This window comes from Nothoprocta perdicaria, unplaced genomic scaffold (assembly GCF_003342845.1).
Source record: "Nothoprocta perdicaria isolate Ctin4 unplaced genomic scaffold, notPer1 scaffold_305, whole genome shotgun sequence".
Taxonomy (NCBI): domain Eukaryota; kingdom Metazoa; phylum Chordata; class Aves; order Tinamiformes; family Tinamidae; genus Nothoprocta; species Nothoprocta perdicaria.
This window is the reverse complement of record NW_020455539.1, coordinates 198701-216001: the sequence shown is the minus strand read 5'-3', so window position 1 is coordinate 216001 and position 17301 is coordinate 198701. Positions and strand designations below refer to the sequence as shown.

Here is a 17301-nt window from a genome sequence, read left to right as displayed (position 1 = left end):
GTGCGTGAGCGCGGAAAGGATGCTCCGGTGTTCCTGGCGGTCTCCTCCATAGCTGGACCATGTCCACCTCCCTGGGACCTGCTGTCATTAGGTGCCCAGCTGAAATCCCATGGAAAAGTTTTAATTAATTAAAATGGACATTAAGAGCTCACTTGCTCAAGCCAAAGAACATTAGGAGGAATTTAAATGAGGTTTTCAAATCTGCAAAATTTCTTCTAATGAGGAAACACTTTCCAAGCCTGAATTTTTCCTAATTCCAAGCAGATTAGAAAGACTGTAAGTAAAAACAATATTAAAAAAAAAAAAAAAAAAAGCAAAACCACATGTTCTAAGTAGCAGACCTAGCTGGGAAATAACATTCATCTCCTTTACTCTACAGCTTTCACAGTAGCTTGGAAGCAGGTAATGCAAACCAGTGTGTGGGTATATCCACACAGGTATGCATTTTGTGTCAGAACAGGTAAGAAAACTCACCAAAAGCGCTGTCCCATTGCTTCCAACAGAGGGAATCCTGACAAAGGCTGTAGCATGCTCCTTGTCTCCTTATTCCCTGTGGATGCATTTTGCAGCTGCTGCTGCTGCACTCCATGCGTTGAGTAAGAGCAGGGAAACAAGCTCTTTGCCAGAGGGGAAAGAAAAAGACACTTTCAGTAATATACTGGGATGGAAATATTTCCACTGGGGAAAAAAAAAAAAAAAAAAAAAAAAAAAGGAGATACTGAAATGTAAAATGATAGAAAGAAAAGTGTGAAACCTCAACCTGCAGTGACTTGGGGATCAAGCAAACAATTTCCGTGATGCTTTAGGCAGATGCTTGGAAGGTGAAACACAATCACTGTCTTTGCAGTCTTTAAACTTTTCTAATCATGGTCATTTCCCTGTTTCCTTCAGCTTTGCCAGTTGTTGCTATAATTGCCTGTATTTCCTGGTCTTCTGGGGCAAGGACCTATCTGTTTCAGATGCACTTCAGTGCTTAGCACAACCATGCTTGTCTTCTGATGAAGCCAAGAATAAACAATAGGAGTAAATTATTTTTGCTAACCCAAAAGATTGGGGGGGAGGGGAAGGGGAGAGGGGAGCAAGCAAGCAAGCCAGTAAACTCATTACTTGCCAAAAATAAGGAGTTGCCTCCTGTTTTTTTGGTGCATTTCACAAATGAGCATCCTGAGCGATGGAAGTTGACAGGAGCTGCCTCTCCCATGTTTTTCTTTTATTTGTGTATATTAGCTTTGGCATAAAACAGTAAGACATAAAACTTGCTTGTTTTTTTTTTTTTTTCCTGCTGTCTTGGGAACCCCAGTCATCCATAGTCCTTAAGGACTTTCTCCTTTTCCCTAGGAAAGAAATACTTGAATACACTAAAACAAAAATTTCAGAATACTAGCAGTCAATCAGCTTTCCCAGTACTTGCTGTGCTGGGATAACGAGCTCTCGCTGTGACAGTTTATCCTGTCCTTTTTTTATTCCTATAAATAGAGCAGTGGTGACCGGTCTCTGGTGGGCCACGAGCTGCATCCTGCCTTGCTACTCCCTTGGGTCCTCGTTTTAGTGCTTTAATGTCTTGTGGCCAAAGGCAATGCTGGGCTGTCTCACAGGCCAATCATCTCCTCTAAGATGAATCCCTCTGGGGACTGCTGGATGATGGCAATCTTATTTCCCTAAAGGCACAAGTAAAATCTGGATCTGAAAATTCAGATCCTGAAGTCAGGGTCAGGTATCAAGTTTGTGGCAATGCCCAGCATGACCATTAGTAGAGCAGGAAGCAGTTGCATATGATACTATTGCTTTTAATAATCTAGACCTGGCTGGTTGTTGTAATTGAATGAATGGACTGCATCTGCCCTATTTCTTGTTGGCTTGCTGTAAATATACGAGCATAAATTACAGTGATTTTCCCAGAAACACCTACTTTTAAGTGCATATCAGTAACTTTGTGAAAGTGTCTTTGAATTCATCCTACTGAGTATTCACTTTGGAAACATGAAACCCTTTACCTCTGAGTCCAATTAAAACAGCTTAGACTTTAAAGCTTGGATACTTGTAGCCAAGTTCTTGCAAGAATAATCCTTCATTGGCATAAATGGATATAAATCCAGTGAGATCAAGGGATTGATACCCATTTATGTTGGTTGACAATCTAACTTAGATCTTACTCCATAAATCATCTCAGACATTGTGGAGATACTCAGAACTATTCTGAAAGTAGTCTAAAGAAAGAGATGGGAAATATGCCTCTTATTTTAGTGGGAATTCATTGGAAGTACGTGATTCCTTGGCTTCTGGATGCCCAGTCTGAGACAGTGTGAAATGAGAGTTCAGAAGGTGATAACTCATCAGTAGCTGAAAATAATGACCTTTTGTAAATTAAAACATCTGCAACTGTTTACCAGTTTTGGAATGCGGTTGTTTAATCCTGGAGCCATTGGATAAAAGGGCTGCAGAGCCCACAGGGTTCTGTCCAGGTCCGTATTTCACAGGTGAGCCTGAAGTTGCCTCCTGGACCAGGTCCAACAGACAGTGCTGCATCTCTGAGCCCCGATGGGTCCAGGCAAGGCTGTTAAGAGGGTGAATTTTAGGCCTGTCCTCAAGTAGACAACTAGTATTTCACCATCAAATACATAGGGGGATGTATTACGTGAATCCCCAAAGGACAATTAAAGTTTAAGGATCTAAACTCTGAAGTTTCTGCCAAGCATTTCTTGGCCTAGTCTCCTCTAGTGCTGTAACCTGCATGCAAGGAGAGGCTCAGTGCGTGTCAGAGGAGTGCTGGGCTAGGGGATGCCGACCTGGACTTTCCTCCTTACCTTTGTCCTTGGTGGTTTGCAGTCATGCAGCATGAGACAAGGTGGGACTTGAGTTGGACCTGAGTTGGAGCAGGCCTGTGGTTGGGATGTGGTGAGAGGTGTTGGCAGATGCCAGCAATAGAGCTGCACAGGGGAGAGAAGCAAGAAAGAGCATTTGAAAAGCACCTGACCAAAAAATCTTGCCATGATGAAAAGGCATGGAGAGACAGTCTTCAGGTCACCATGTCGGGCATTCCTTCTGATGGGCCATCCCTTCTGGTAGTGAATCTTACTTTAAAAACTTTAGCTTGTCCATATAACTTCAGGCAATTGTTGGGCTTACCTCTGCTGCACTGAAATGCTCCTCAATACCCATCATTTTCTCTCTCTGACATAACCTGAACAAATGGGCCTCACAGTCCCAGATCTGAAGGCATTTTCCCAATATTTAACTCATTTCAGTGGCTATGTTTGTACATATTCTCATTTTTTTTAACAGCCTTGAAACTTGGTGCTGTATTTAGCACTGCTTTTCTGAGAGCTGTATACAAATGCACAACCTTACTGTTACCCCTCAGTCCTCTGTTGAAAAATCCAGCTGAGGGTAAATAATAAGCACTGATTTTGAACAAACTGATTTCTTATCAGTTTGAGGTCCCATTCAACACCCGTGCTGATAATTTCTCTAGAAGTTGCCTTGTAGAAAATGTTGGGACAGCATATGGACTATGGCTCCATTCAAAACAAATAAGGATGGCAGAACTAGGTCTGCTGAAAAGAAGACTTAAATGAAATTCACCTTCCAGCATTCACTGCAAGTGAAGCTGATCTGCATTTCTTATACCAGGCAGAGGCTACAGCTCCGATGCTAATTTTATCTTCCTGGCTTTGTAGCGTCCTTGATCTTCAAGAGAATTCAAAATAACATGTAGCAAGTGTATAACTAACTCGTTTTAAAGAAGTAACTGCAAAGTGCATGCTGCTGCTCAAGGGGAAAGAGCTTCTCTGCTAAATACACAGTATGAAATCAGATCACATCAGCAGACCCAACAAATGGACTCATTACACATTATCCTCACAACCGGGCTGTTAGGAGAGACCAGGGCAGCTTGGGTTTAATCTCTCCTACAAATCCACCTGTGAAGGTAGCTGTAAGCAGGACAAGTCCTTTGCCTCCTGGGGGACTATGACAGCATGATCCCTTTGCTGAACAGACATGTGGCTGCTTGCCATGGACATCAGGGACCGGGCACAACTATCTCACAAGTCCCTCTTGGCTCTAAGCATGGATACCAAGGGCCAAATGCAAACAAGCAGTTGCGCCCATAGCAGTGATGGCAAACTCAGGAAAAAAAAAAAAAAAAACGAATGGAGAAGGAACCGGTTGCACTGCTGCTGTGTCCTTATCTGGTTGGGAGTATTTGCAGCAAGGAAGGGTCAAGCCCCAGGAGCTGCTACGTGCCCAGCCACCTCTTTGGTCCTGTCTCTTCCTGTACCATCACTGTTGACCTGGCCACATTTTGTCAGCACAGCAGCAGTTGCTTTGAGGTATAAGGAACGATTAACATCATTACCCCAAAAGTTATGCCATGGGTGAGTTGGTCAAGAGGCCATACGTCGTGCTGCCACTCAGGTGGGCCAAGGTATCCAAGCACTGTGAGAGCTGTCAGGGGCTGCTGCAGCTCTAGGAGCTCCTCTAGAGTTAGGTCAGGAAAGAGTCAACTATTCTGTCTTACTCCTTTCCATATTCACCACTACACTTTACCTCTGAACCTATTTGATCATCTTCATTCCCTTTTAGTGTTGAGTTCTCACAGACTCTTGCTCAATCTGCCCCCTTCTAAAAGCTCGGTCATGGGCACATCCAGTGAACCTAGCCCACCTGAGGACTGAGGATGAAGACAGGAAACCATTTAACCTGACAACACGGCAAACTACCGCTCTGCACTGCAGAGCTGGAGCACAGCTGGACGTGTCTGCCTCACAAGTAGAGCCAGGGTATTTAACAGTTTAGTCATTGCTCCATGCCTATATTTTTTTCTAGGTGGAGATAACTAAAATGAAAAGAAGGAACTGATGAGGCTGCTGAATTGAAAATGAGAAAGGAGCTAAGTTTTTTTTTTTTTTTTTTTTTTTTTCTCTTGGATTTTATAATGGCTTGAATAAAAGAACTGAAAACCAGACCTCCTCACTCTGGGGTTACTAGTATCTTTCCACCCTGGTACGTGCAAGCCCTGCTGTCCTATCGGCCTCTGCAGACCGCAGGATATGCTGAAGACACACACCGAAGACGCTAGTGAGAGATGTTCAACTTCTCTCTCTTAAGCATACTTATACCTTACCACTTCTTTTAAAAAACCAAGTTCTGTAAGTACTGCAATTTAGTGCTCTGGGATTTTAACACATAGAAAGAGGGTGCTGCTGCCCTTCTCCCCCAGGCTGCATCTGGGGCCAAGACTGCAGTTTCCTTTGCTGCAAGTGTTAGGAAGAGCTTTGTAATGTAAATAAACACGAGGGGATTTTTAATAAGCACCTGCTTTTGCACAGCGCCTAATGAGAGCCTGGGCAGAAATGCAGTGAAAGCAAAGGAAAGAAAGCCTACTATTTAAGCTAATTAAGAGCAAATTAAATTAAACTGACACACACATATATTTTGGGCCTCTCCACCCAAGAGGAGAGAGTAATGCAGAGATTTTATTATTCACACTTCCCATCATCTGTTTTTTCCCCAAGTCTACCTACCCAATTATCTGGGGAAGAAAGAGGGAGAAAGATACTAAAGCAGGTAAGATAATTCTCATTTACATAATAATTTTTCTGCATTGTGTTTAATAGTCTGCAAGTAACTGTGGAAAAATATATAGTCCATTCTTTAAAAAGCTCCAATGCACTAATTGAAATTAAATTACATGGAACTCAGTCTCTGTCTTCTGTTCATTGGGAGATAATACGCAAGCCACACTTTTATGTGTTATTATCAATATTGATAGATGAACCACTTTACTCACCCCAGTACCACTTCCCAGATATGTTTCCCTTTCCTTCAACTGTGAGTGAGTCTGAAATTACATTTTTCCTGATGAAAATACCTCATTTGGTGCACCTAGGATTGCAATCCTTTAGCATTCAAGACAGCCGTCACTGCAGGCAGCAGCGCCTATTCGTGGCATTAATGACAGATAATGCAACTGCATTCTTTTTTCCACATTACTTTGCATATGTTATAACTCAATTAATCCATCAGGGTGACATTTCCATCACAAACAAAGCCTTTTAAGGGAATTTGATGCAAGATTGGCAGGCCTGGAAAGTGAAGTCTTAACGTTCTGCTCCTTGGAAGGGGTCAAATGTCAGAACGCTCGTCTCAGCTTCATGGCCCACCTTAGGGGCAGGCTGGGACCTGCTGGTGCTTTTAGAAATCCAGGTTACTTAGCAGAGCTGCTCCTTGCCGCTCTCTGAGGCTGCTAACAAGGGAGCCAATTAGTGGCAGCTGTGATGTGAGCACTTCTCCACCAGGAGTTGCATTGAAACCTCTAATTCATTTCACACAAGCAGAGGAAAATGAGATGTTGAAGCATGGAGAAATCCACAGATTCTGGGGATTTAGTCTGTCCCCATAGATTTCACTCCTTCCTCCAGATTTGAGGCTTTTGTTAAAAAAAAAAAAAAAAAGAGAGAGAGAGAAAAAAAAGAAAGAAAAAGTTTCTTGCCTTTCTGATGGTGAAACTCACTTTTTGCAAGTAGTTTTGAGCCGTCCCAGACTGATTTGTATGGGACAGCTGTCTCAACAAGGCCTGGCTTGGTTGCACAGCAGGTTCAGCACAGGATGTGGTGGGCCAAGCATGTGGATGACAGCACAGGGACTTACATTGCCCTAGCACTTCACCAGTGTATGAGGTGCTACCTGCATCTCCTTAGAGCCAATGGCGTTTGACATTGCACAGAATACTAAGAAGTCCTCCCTAATACCTAGAATCATCTAGAAAGGTGAATTTCCCATGCAAAGAGATAGATCCATCAAATGCTACTTACACACAAACGTGGGAGTCTCATTTTCCTTCGAGGTAATCACGCTGGAGATTCAGGCTCTCCCCAGCACTTTAGATGAGTCACTGGAAGAACATTCCTGAAAACCTGTCAAAGAGACTTTACATTAAAGGGAAAAGCAGAAAGAGTGAAGTGCTTTTCTCAGGGCATGTATTAAGTCCCGAAACTCATTAATTCACGCTTTTCCAAAAGAAATGCTTGACAATACACACAGTTCAGCTGAGTTCATGACGTGAAAGAAAATATCAAAAATAGAAAACTTCACATCTCCTTTGGTCTGCATTTCTTCTTAGAAAATTCCAGAAAGACACTTTTTTTTCTCCCTTAAATAAAATCCAGTGGATCATACCCTGCCTTTTTACTCAGACCACTGAATTTCCTGAGTTCAGTGACGTTGAAAATCCTGTGAAAGGGGTTTGGGTTCTGTACTATTACCCTTAGTAGCAATTGGTTGAAAAAGATGTGCAGTTCTCGTCAGGGATGAAGGATATTTGAGTGCAGAAGAAGGATATGAGGATATGAGGAGCACTGGCTCCTCAAACACGTAGCAGACGTGTTATGGAGACCATAAGCAGATGTGTTATGGAGACCATAAGCCAGATATTTGGCTGCTACAACATATGAAGTGGCTTCACCAGCATCCAGGACGTTGTGGAGCTGTAGTGCACCATGTCCCCTTGATGTGAGGGGACCCATTAATGATCAAGCAGAAGCAGGTACAGTCCCATATACATAGGGATGTACACATGCAGCTACGTCCATGCATAGAGGTCTCGACTCTCAGGACAGTCTTCCAAGAGGGACATTGCCACCTGCAACTGGATCACGTCTTGTGGTCACGCAGAGCTACTCCAAAGCAGCTGGTGCCTCTCTGGGAGGCCTGGACATTAAGTGTGAAGCAAAGCAGGAGGGAAAAAGGAAAGAGAATCATTCTAACAAATGCTTTAAATTCAGCACTGACAGCCTGGTGAGCTTTCAAGCTAGTGAATCATTTTTAGTTAACAAGATACTAAAAATGCATGATCATATATAGCATTTTTCTTGTAAAAGCACTGGATTCTAGCTCTCAGCAGCAGAGTGAGTAAACATGGAAAACCTGAAGAGAAGATACCAGTTGGCTGCTGAACAGATTTGAAAATTAATTAATCCATTCTTGTCCTTTCTGAGCTCAGGAATGCTCAGCTTACACAAAAGACTTCCTGCAGAAGCAAGGAGATCCTGGCCACTACCAGATGAGCACCATTACACACACAGTGTCTGCTCTACAGCAGACTAACTTGTTGTGCAACAGAAAGCAGCTCAGATGGGCCCTGGAGTCCCAGAGGCTTTAAGAAATAGCTACTGTGAGGGCTCTGGCTGTGCAGGACATACCAGCAGGACACTGTTAACACCAAAAACTTCCTATCTCCTGTAGGACAGCAGGTACTGCTGCTGGTTGGTATTGCACAGCCTCGCAGGGTGCCAGGCCTACTGAAATGATGTAAAGGTTCCTCAGAAAGGTTATGTGGCCTTCTCCACCATCTCAACAAATGAAGGAGGTAGGGGAAGGATGGTCTCAGGTTATTTCATTTTCCTTAATTATTTTATAATAGTATTTTAAATGCCTCACAAAAGTTGGGAAGGACTCCTTTCATGTCTAATTGCACGGCTTTCTGAGAAAGCAATCACTGCTTAGAGGCATTTTCCTGGGATTTTTCTGTCTTTTCCCTTTGTAATATTAGTCAGGCAGACCGCTATTCATCAGTGTGTCTGTAGTCTGGCTCACTTTTTAACCTCTCCCCTAAACCCTTGGATACTATTATCCTTTCCCTATTTGTTCCTGCGAGCACGGATGCTTATTCAGAGGCTGCATTAGCGCTCCCCAAACAAAGAGAAAACATGAAAGGCACAAAGAGAGCAGTTAAATTGAAAGTCTCCTGGACGGGCTGAGAAGTTATTTGTTATGGAAGGAGAAGCAATCTCTCATCCGCTTTCCCAGGGCGCGGAGGGGATGCTCCCATTGCAGGAGAGGAGCTCCTGTGGACACTGCAGCTGGTGCCGGTGGGAGAGGCTCCCTCGGTGTGAGCACTTGAATGCTTTACCCCTGGGCTGCAGCACTGCAAAGGCTCACGCTGAGCAGTGGCATTTTCACCATGCCGGTCACTCCTCCTGGCACAGACGAGCAGGAAGGACAAGCCCAGCATGCCTGCAGCGTGCGGGCACGTGCCTGGCCTCCGGGCACAGCTGGTGTGCACAATATCCCTGGCCACCATGGCCACTCGCAGCAGGAGGGCTGATCTACTGGCCACGGAGGGGAGGATTTCCCCATGCTCCGGTCAGTCCCACACCTTGAGGGCTGCAGGACAAGCCTCACATAGACATATGGCATGAGCCCCTGCAAGTGAGTACGTGGTGTTCTCCATCCCTCATACCATACTCTCATCACGGACCTCCTGGGAGTAAACACAGAGCAACTGTGACCTTTGGAAGCTCATCTTGCATGGAGCAACAGTTCTCTCTGATCACACAGCTATTAGCTGTTTCATAATAAACACATTCCTGCTGCAGTCAGTGGGAGTTGGACACAGTGGCTCCACCACTTCAACAGACTGTCGCGCTCCAGCTGTTCCTATGGTGCCAATCCCAGAGATGCCCTCCATGTAGACCAGTCATCATCAAGGCCCACTTTAAACAGAAGGCTGAAAATCCTTCTCAAAGCATTTCAAGAGCTTGTGCTCTGTCTGCATCAGAAATACAGCCCAGGGATTAAGAACAGCTCTCTGGGTATGTTCATACTTCTCATCTCTGCAGAAGAACCTGGAGACTATATTCAGTAAAGGGATGGTCAGTGATGTCATCTTTTAGCAAATGCAAACTGTCTCCTATCACAGGAGCAGTCACTAGCCTATACTGGATGCATAACTTTAAAAAAGTGAGCAGAGAGGTGCTGCATCCCCAGTGCCTACTGCAGTACAGCACTGTCCTCATCTCAGCCCCTATACGGGAGCAAGGAGCACTTGGCCATTGAACCCAGGTTTGACCGTTTCAATGTCCCGATCCACAGAAGTGGTAAATAGGGGACTTTTCTTCTGCTGAGGTAAGGATGAACCACTGTGGATCACAGCTACCTTCTCATTACCCTTGCTGTACATTGTACCATAACAGATGAGGTTGGATTGTAAGAACCCTAGCTTTTCCAGCTCCAACTTTCCAGAGATGACAGAACAAAACAAGCAACAAAGAAGACACAGGAATCAGAAGAACCATGGTTTGATCTCTGTTATCAGAGAGCATCATCCTACCATGCTGCTACAGGGCAGAGCATCAGTCAGCAGCCTCTGGAGATTTCCCTTTCATCTGGCAAACACATCACACCAGCTGCACAAGGCATCACACACATTTCTGCCACAAAAGCACACCTGGCACCTGTTATATCACCGCTGAACGTCCACATATAGTGTGTTGTTGGCAATTAGGCTCTTATTCGTACACATTCAGAAAGCCAAAACATGAGACGTTCTTACAGGAATAAATCCAGCTCCACGGAGTATTGCTGGTTTAGATCAGATGAGGGTCTAACAATTCTCTCTCTGTCATTCTGCATCACCATCTGATTAGGTTTCCTGATCATAAAATCGCACAGCAAGAATAACTACTCCAGGAGGAATGTCCATAGAGACAGCCTTGCCATCAGGCTGTTCATTAACTGCTTTGAGAGGACTGCTGTTGTGAAACCAAAAGAAAGCCTCCTTTTTTTGCTCAAGACTTTTTGTTGCTTGTTTACCTCTTCGTTTCAGTTTTGGAAGGAGACAGAGCCTTCTGATCTGTGCTCCAAGCAGAAACCAGAATAGGGCTCCCACAGGTCCGGGGCTCACGAGGAGCTGTGTTAGAAGCTGTAATAGTGAGAAGTGCTCCAATGTACAGCAAAGGTCACTCCATATCTCCTGCACGGGACCAGGACTAAACCAGGCCAAACCACTGCCAAATTTTATAGCTCAGGTCTCACTTCGTTGCAATTCCTTAGTCAAAGCACACTACAGAAACTTTTTTTTTTTTCTTACAAGTCCATCAAGGGCTTCACAGGGAGCAACATCCAGGCCACGCAGCTCAGGAGGAGAAAGTCTTATCAGACCTGGCATGGCTGGTTCTGGTGAGTGCTTAGTTGAGCAAGATGTGCGGAAAGCTCTCCATTTATATTAGTGTCATCCTTCACCTTGATGAGAACTAAAAATAAAGTGCTGCAATAATCAACTAGATTGACTAAGACAGATGCAGCTTTTAACATGTGTACTGTAATTAACTTACACCAGGCTAGAAAGCTCCATCTCAGACTCTTCCCACCGTGGAGGAAGTTTGGATTTCTAATAATAGGTACTGGTAACACATGTTGAATTACAAAGTAATCAAAGTTGGTTTTGGCACAAACAACCCAGATTTGTTGTGCTTCCATTTAATCTCTGAGTCTGACAGGCTCCCAGTTCCCAATGAACCCCCTTCTTTGCTCTTAGATCCTTCTAAATTTCTTGCCGGCATGAGGCTGAAGCCAAATCCTTCTCACCGGGAGGGGAGGATTCCTTGTTCTGACCGCCCTCTCCACAGCGTGTGTGCTGACTTACTCTCACCTGCCATACGGTTTGCACGCAATAGTTAGCAACCATATCCATATGCGCCGTGGCTAATCTGGATGCACGCCGCGTGTGCGCACACCCACACAAAAGCTGGTGCCGCTGTAAGCTCCGCTCTTCAGGCAGGGTGGCCTTTCCTGAACTGTCGCATATGGGATTACATGGCCCTGTCTGAGCTGCAGATGAGAGATGCCTCCCCATCCTCTTCCACTTTCCCAGCTCACGTGTATACAGTAGTGTTGTATTCTTTCACTGCCTCTTGCTGATGCTTGTAAAGATATACACTGTGATTTTAGGACACAGCCTTAGTAGTGAATTATATTAGTTCTTACTAGTTATTTTTCCTTACAAATTATCTCCCAGTCCTGATTTTCAGGTCATGACTCTCGGCCTTAGCACCCTTCCTAGCACTCCAGCTGTTTACAGATTATTTTTTGGTACCACCAGCTCCTTCCTGCTTGCCTGGCCCTCTTCCTCTGTCTGTCCCCAGCTGTCCTCTCCTCCTCAGTCCATCAGCCCTTGCTCTGATGAATTTTGTCCTTTGGCAGCAACTGAGCAGGGCTGAAGTACAGGCAGTTGTACCCAAGAACTTGCCTGTGCCCTTATATTGGCAGACAATTCATCTCCATGGGAGTCCCACTTCTGCACATAAAAAAAGCATTCCCACAACAATATTTGGACACTGCTTGTATGTGTGTGTGTGACTGTGTGTGTACACACTTGCTATAAATCCTCATTCTTGAAGGGACATCTGTAAGGTAACAAAGTGCTTCTGTAGTGAGCTAGGAGCGAATTCACGCAGACAGCCCTCAGTTGCAAAGGCTGCAGCTCTCAAAGCCTGCACTAGACAAGCATCTTGCGTGAAGACTTCAACACACAGGCGCAGGACACTGTGCACACAGATCTGAGGGTCTCACAAGCTGCTGAACCTCCACAGTCTTCAAGCTTGGGGTATATGCAGCTTTGCAAACAGGTAACACCTTAAAACCTCACATCAGAGTTCTCCAAGGTACCAAATGAAAGTGAGCAACAGAGAATTTAATTCAGATGCAATTGAAGAATTGCAACTCATTGTTTGCCTGGTTTTATCTTTTGGGGATGCCAGAGTGGTAATTTTGGCCATGTCTACACTGCAGAGTACTGACCTGGCTTCCCTGCTGCCTCTGATTCCTGTGAAGGTGGAAAGAGCACTGTGTCCACCAGGGGAGCAGAGCCCTGGCCAGTTGGAGATACAAACACAGTTCCTCATTGTCCACTCTAATGTGGATTCAACAATTTCTACCTACAATTTATTTTATTACAAGACCTGGCCCATCTCCAGCCACTGACCTGTTATTTATTCACTGTGTTTCACTGCCGTGCCATGCAACAGTCACTCACAGCACACACATGGTGCAGAGAGTAGACAGTCTAAGAGGATTAGATGGAATAAGTAAGTGCAGCTTTCTTTCCAATGCATTAAATAAGGAAGAGGCAGAAAATCAGCCACGTAATGTGAGAAGGGGACATTCACAAAGGAGACATAAAGGCTGCCTGCACGTTAACTAAGCAAGCCCTGCAGAGCTTCCTGTCCTTTACGACGTTCCTCTCTATCTGTTGAGCTTCCTAATGAGGACATGTGACTGTTTCACTCTCATGTCACTTCAGTTCAGCTGATGTAAATCAGGTTTGCGCCTGTCTGCTCAGTGCAGAAACAGCAGCAAGAGGGAGGTCACGTCCCTGACACCCCCATGAAAGGGAGCACCACCAGCCCTGTGTGATCCAGTTACTTGCTTCACTGCACTTGGACATGTCTGTGGAAGACAGGTTTAGCAACAGGGTCTGAGCACTCCTGAACGGTGAGGGGCACGAAAACTACGAGGAAGTGCAAGTTTTTTGCTCATCCATAGCAAGAAGTAAGTGGACTGAATGCAATGGTTCCTTTCTCTGCTGTAGCCTCCGATCCTCTCTTTCGCAATGCAGTCTGCTTCTGTATTTCACCATGATTTCGACTTGCAGATATACTCTTCATCACAGACAATTGCTCTGGACTCTGCCCTAATGCACTGTGTTTTTCACTGAAGCGGGAGGCAGCTGCCTCCCGGGAGACGGGGTGGCCAAGGAGTTAGAGAACAAGGGAGAGCAACAGGCAAAGATTGTCCCTTCAGCATGGTCATCGCCAAAGAAGGTGCCACCTTGCTTTGACTTGCACACCTCAAGCACGCCTCTAAGCATACCTCAAATTAAATAAAACACTGGTAGGAGACAAGGAAATCTTGGCAAAGGCCGAGTTTCATGGCATAAGAAATCCATATTGTAAAGAGCACAAAGGGCTGGATACTTCTGACATCCCTCAGGAAGCTTCTCAGCAGCGCTAGTCCTGGGCAGCAAGGGACCAGCATTTGCTGTACAGCAGTTACATGCATGATTTTCACAGGCTTACATTGTGGGCAAATCAAAGCAACTTGTCATTCAAATTTCATGCAAAGGCTTTTCTAGGAGAGATATAAAATGGAAAAGTAACTCTCTCTGCTTTTTTCCAATCCAGAAGAGAGGAGCAACATCTTAGTTTACTCGGGACTGGGGTTTTGGACAAAGGGTAAATCTAAAATCAGCTCCCACTCTCCCAAATGAAAGATCCATAAGTATAAAAGCTGAAACAGAACTGTGCAGCAGAGTCTCTGACTCTTTTGACTTCAAGAGGTTTTACAAATAGTCTTACATAGAAAACAGTGGTCTGAACACTCAGGGCCTTCATTGTTAGAAGAAAGCACATACTCTAAATATTATAGATATGGTAAATGCCTGCACAAGTGGCCAATTCAACATCCATTCATCTACTCCAGGCCTTTCTTATGATCCAGCTACTGTTACAATCCTCATTGCTAGTGGCAGGAAGTTAGAAGAGTTGAAAGCATGTTTCTGTTTGTGTTAGACCCTGTTTTCTCCTTGATGATCAAAAATGGCATGGCAACCCTGTTCTGCATAGACCAGACTGTTTAGGGGATAGACAGGATGACTGGATGACTCCAGGTGACAGTAACAGCAAGTCACAGCTCGCAGACCATGGAAATAACAGCAAGAGCTGAGAAGATTCTGCTAGGGTTGAAAACCAGGGCAAAGACAGGCAGCAGGTTCCATGTAACCAGAGATTGAGATCTCGGCGTATGGTCTGACAGGAGGGGTAGGTACAGGCTGATCAACCTCCCCAGGCTGATATAGGACAAGATACTTCTTAGGCCTGCAACACAGAAATCTCAAACTCTGTTGCTCACACGAGGGGACAAGAGCGTGAAGAGCAGAGGACAACCACATCAGTGATCTTTGTCACGCTCCCACCTGGGTGCCACTGCAAACCTAGAAACTTTGTTCCCAGCAGTCATCTTTTATGCCCAAATCACAGCATATAGCAGTTGTACATGCAACAAAATTTGGCTGAGGTTCCTATGATTCCATGGTCCCAAAACACAGTCAAAGCTACTTCCAGCTAGTTTGATGTAAAAAAAGTAAAAAATCTAGCAAACCTGTAAGTTTCACACAAAATGCAAAGCTGCAAAGCATCAAAGGTTCTGTTAGGAGGTTGGTGAACTTTAGCAATGCCTTTGATGAAAATGGTCTGAGTTTCAAGTGTGTAATGAAACCCCAAATCATTCAAGTTTCACACGGTTGCAAATATTTCTCACAGTGGTGATCAAAGGTGTATTCAGCAGGGAAGAAGCTTTGATTCTGCCGTACAGGGGATGTGCTGAAAATTTCAAAGTCAGGCCTTGGGATTTAGATGAGCAGTTTCTCGCTGGGAGTGATTCAGCTAAACTTAGCAATGCTTAGGGGGAAGTTACACGAAGATGGCATGTGTGGATTACTCCGTTACCCCAAACTACCTTTCCCAGGCCCGTTCCGCCTCCGTACACTGATGTAGGAGGCAGTAAGCCTCCCCACATATCAGTTTCAAATGCTCTTCCCTGACTCCACTCTACCAGCTGCTGCTATTACCACTGCACAGTGCAGCACTTCAGAAGGAAAGCTCCAGCGTACGCCAAGGTAGAGGCATTAAAGCATCAGGACTGGTTGTTAACCCACATCGCACAGGCCAGGTGACAAAGCAACCACGGCACAGCTGGGGGAGGCTGTGGCGAGGTCCCCCCACCACCCAGCATCTCCCTTGCCTGCAAGAAACAGAAGAGTGGCTGCATCTTCATTGCTCTCAGGGACTAGACCCAAATCCCCCCACAGCCAGAGGCATATGTAAATGTCTGGGTTTTAATACTATTGCCTTGCTGTGAAATCTTCATTTGTGACAAAGATTTCCATAGCAACAGACTGATCTCACCAGCAGGACTGTGGTCCCCTCAGAAGAGCAGGTGGAAGGAAGGAACACAGTAGGCACAGCGCTGCACAAAACGCTATGGAAAAGCAGATGCTCTGCATATGTAAATACACTCACCAGGATTCTGCATGTCAAAGCTCTCAGTAAGAGGGGATTCAGTGTGAGAACGGCAGAGGATGATGATAGAGCACCAGACTGGGCTGGAGACGAGTCAGTGTAAATCCCATCTTCATACCTTGACTTGCTCATGCACAGCACAGGAACCCTGAGGCTGCTCTCCTTTGCTCTGACGCCTTGCCTGTACAAAGAGCTTTCTTCTTGCAGGTGCTTTTTGGGGTATATCAGCCTTCCAAATACAGGTGTGCTAAATAATAAGCTTTATATGGTGTTGCCACAGGTTTGCTTAGTGCCCAAATCACCTTGCTGTCCTATTTTCCTCCTCTAAAAGCAGTGGCTAGCAACACTGACCTACAAGGCAGTTCCGTAATTAACCACAAATTAATCAGTGCTTTGATTTTGCCATTAAATCCCTGGTTGCTTGGCACTGCAGAAATGCTGTACGTCGTTAGATCCATTTCTGGGCACACAGACAATGTTATTCCTAAGAAATACCAATTTTACAAGCAGCATCACATATTACAATTCATTTCTACATCCAGTTTCCCATCAGCACAAGTAATATGCACATGCATTACATAGCCACCAACTGCTTCATCAGGGCAATAACCGACCAGAATGGCCTAGGGCAGCCAATTGCTTTTTAGGAAACCACAAGTTTCTGTATAATGTGTTTTGCTTCCTGATAATTTTAATATTTTCACCGAGCAGTTACAGTAAGCAGCTTGCTAGGACCTTGTGATTCTGACTCTTAAATCACATCACTGCAATTTAACTGCAAAGGTAGCACCTTTGACTGGCATATTTCATTTTAATGTGTCTAGAGTCATTCATGCAGGAAAGCCTGCACAGGTAAAGCAGCTGCTTTCACAAGGCAGAACATTTCTGCCAGTCCATGCAGCAGCCTGTTTAGTTGTTTTTATGGTCCAAATAAGATGTTACTGCTGTAATGGGTTCAAAACTTGAAGATTCAGGGGTAAAGAGAACAACAGCCAGCATCACAGAAAATTTTTGTACCTTAAGCTTTTGTTGTACTTTTGTAGTACTTGATCCAAGAACACCTTCCGTGAAATTCAAGTCTAATAATGGTCTTGGTGCTTTCTGAAATACTGAAAAATGTGTAGAAGAGCTTTTCCTACATAAATTGCCCTATTTCCAAAGGCAACATTTGTGAGAGTTATGACTGCTTTCATTTCCTCTACTAAAGCTGGTAAAGGATGCTCAGGACTGCCATATACAAGTTGCCATATACAATTTGAGGACGTATGCTCAGGTTAGCTTATTTGAGAGTCCTGGATACATTCAGCCTTTTTCTTGCTACCACCGGTGTCCACTTGTGAGAAGCATCAGCAGAAGTTTACCCAGAGAAAACTCAAGCAATAACATGGCTGCATTGTGCATGAAAACGTGCTATGAGCAGCATCTATGCACAGCTGGAAATCCA

The 17301-nt window shown here is 44.7% G+C and overlaps 1 long non-coding RNA gene across 1 annotated transcript; it reads right to left on the bottom strand.

The window, feature by feature from the left end:
• Positions 1-2161: 2161 nt before the first annotated feature.
• On the bottom strand, positions 2162-16012 carry LOC112950034. The gene is made up of 4 exons (XR_003249931.1): positions 15858-16012; positions 6816-6917; positions 2805-2927; positions 2162-2554 (listed from the first exon to the last, which is right to left on the bottom strand). It is a non-coding gene; the product is annotated as an uncharacterized LOC112950034 (long non-coding RNA).
• Between the last annotated feature and the right edge of the window lie 1289 nt (positions 16013-17301).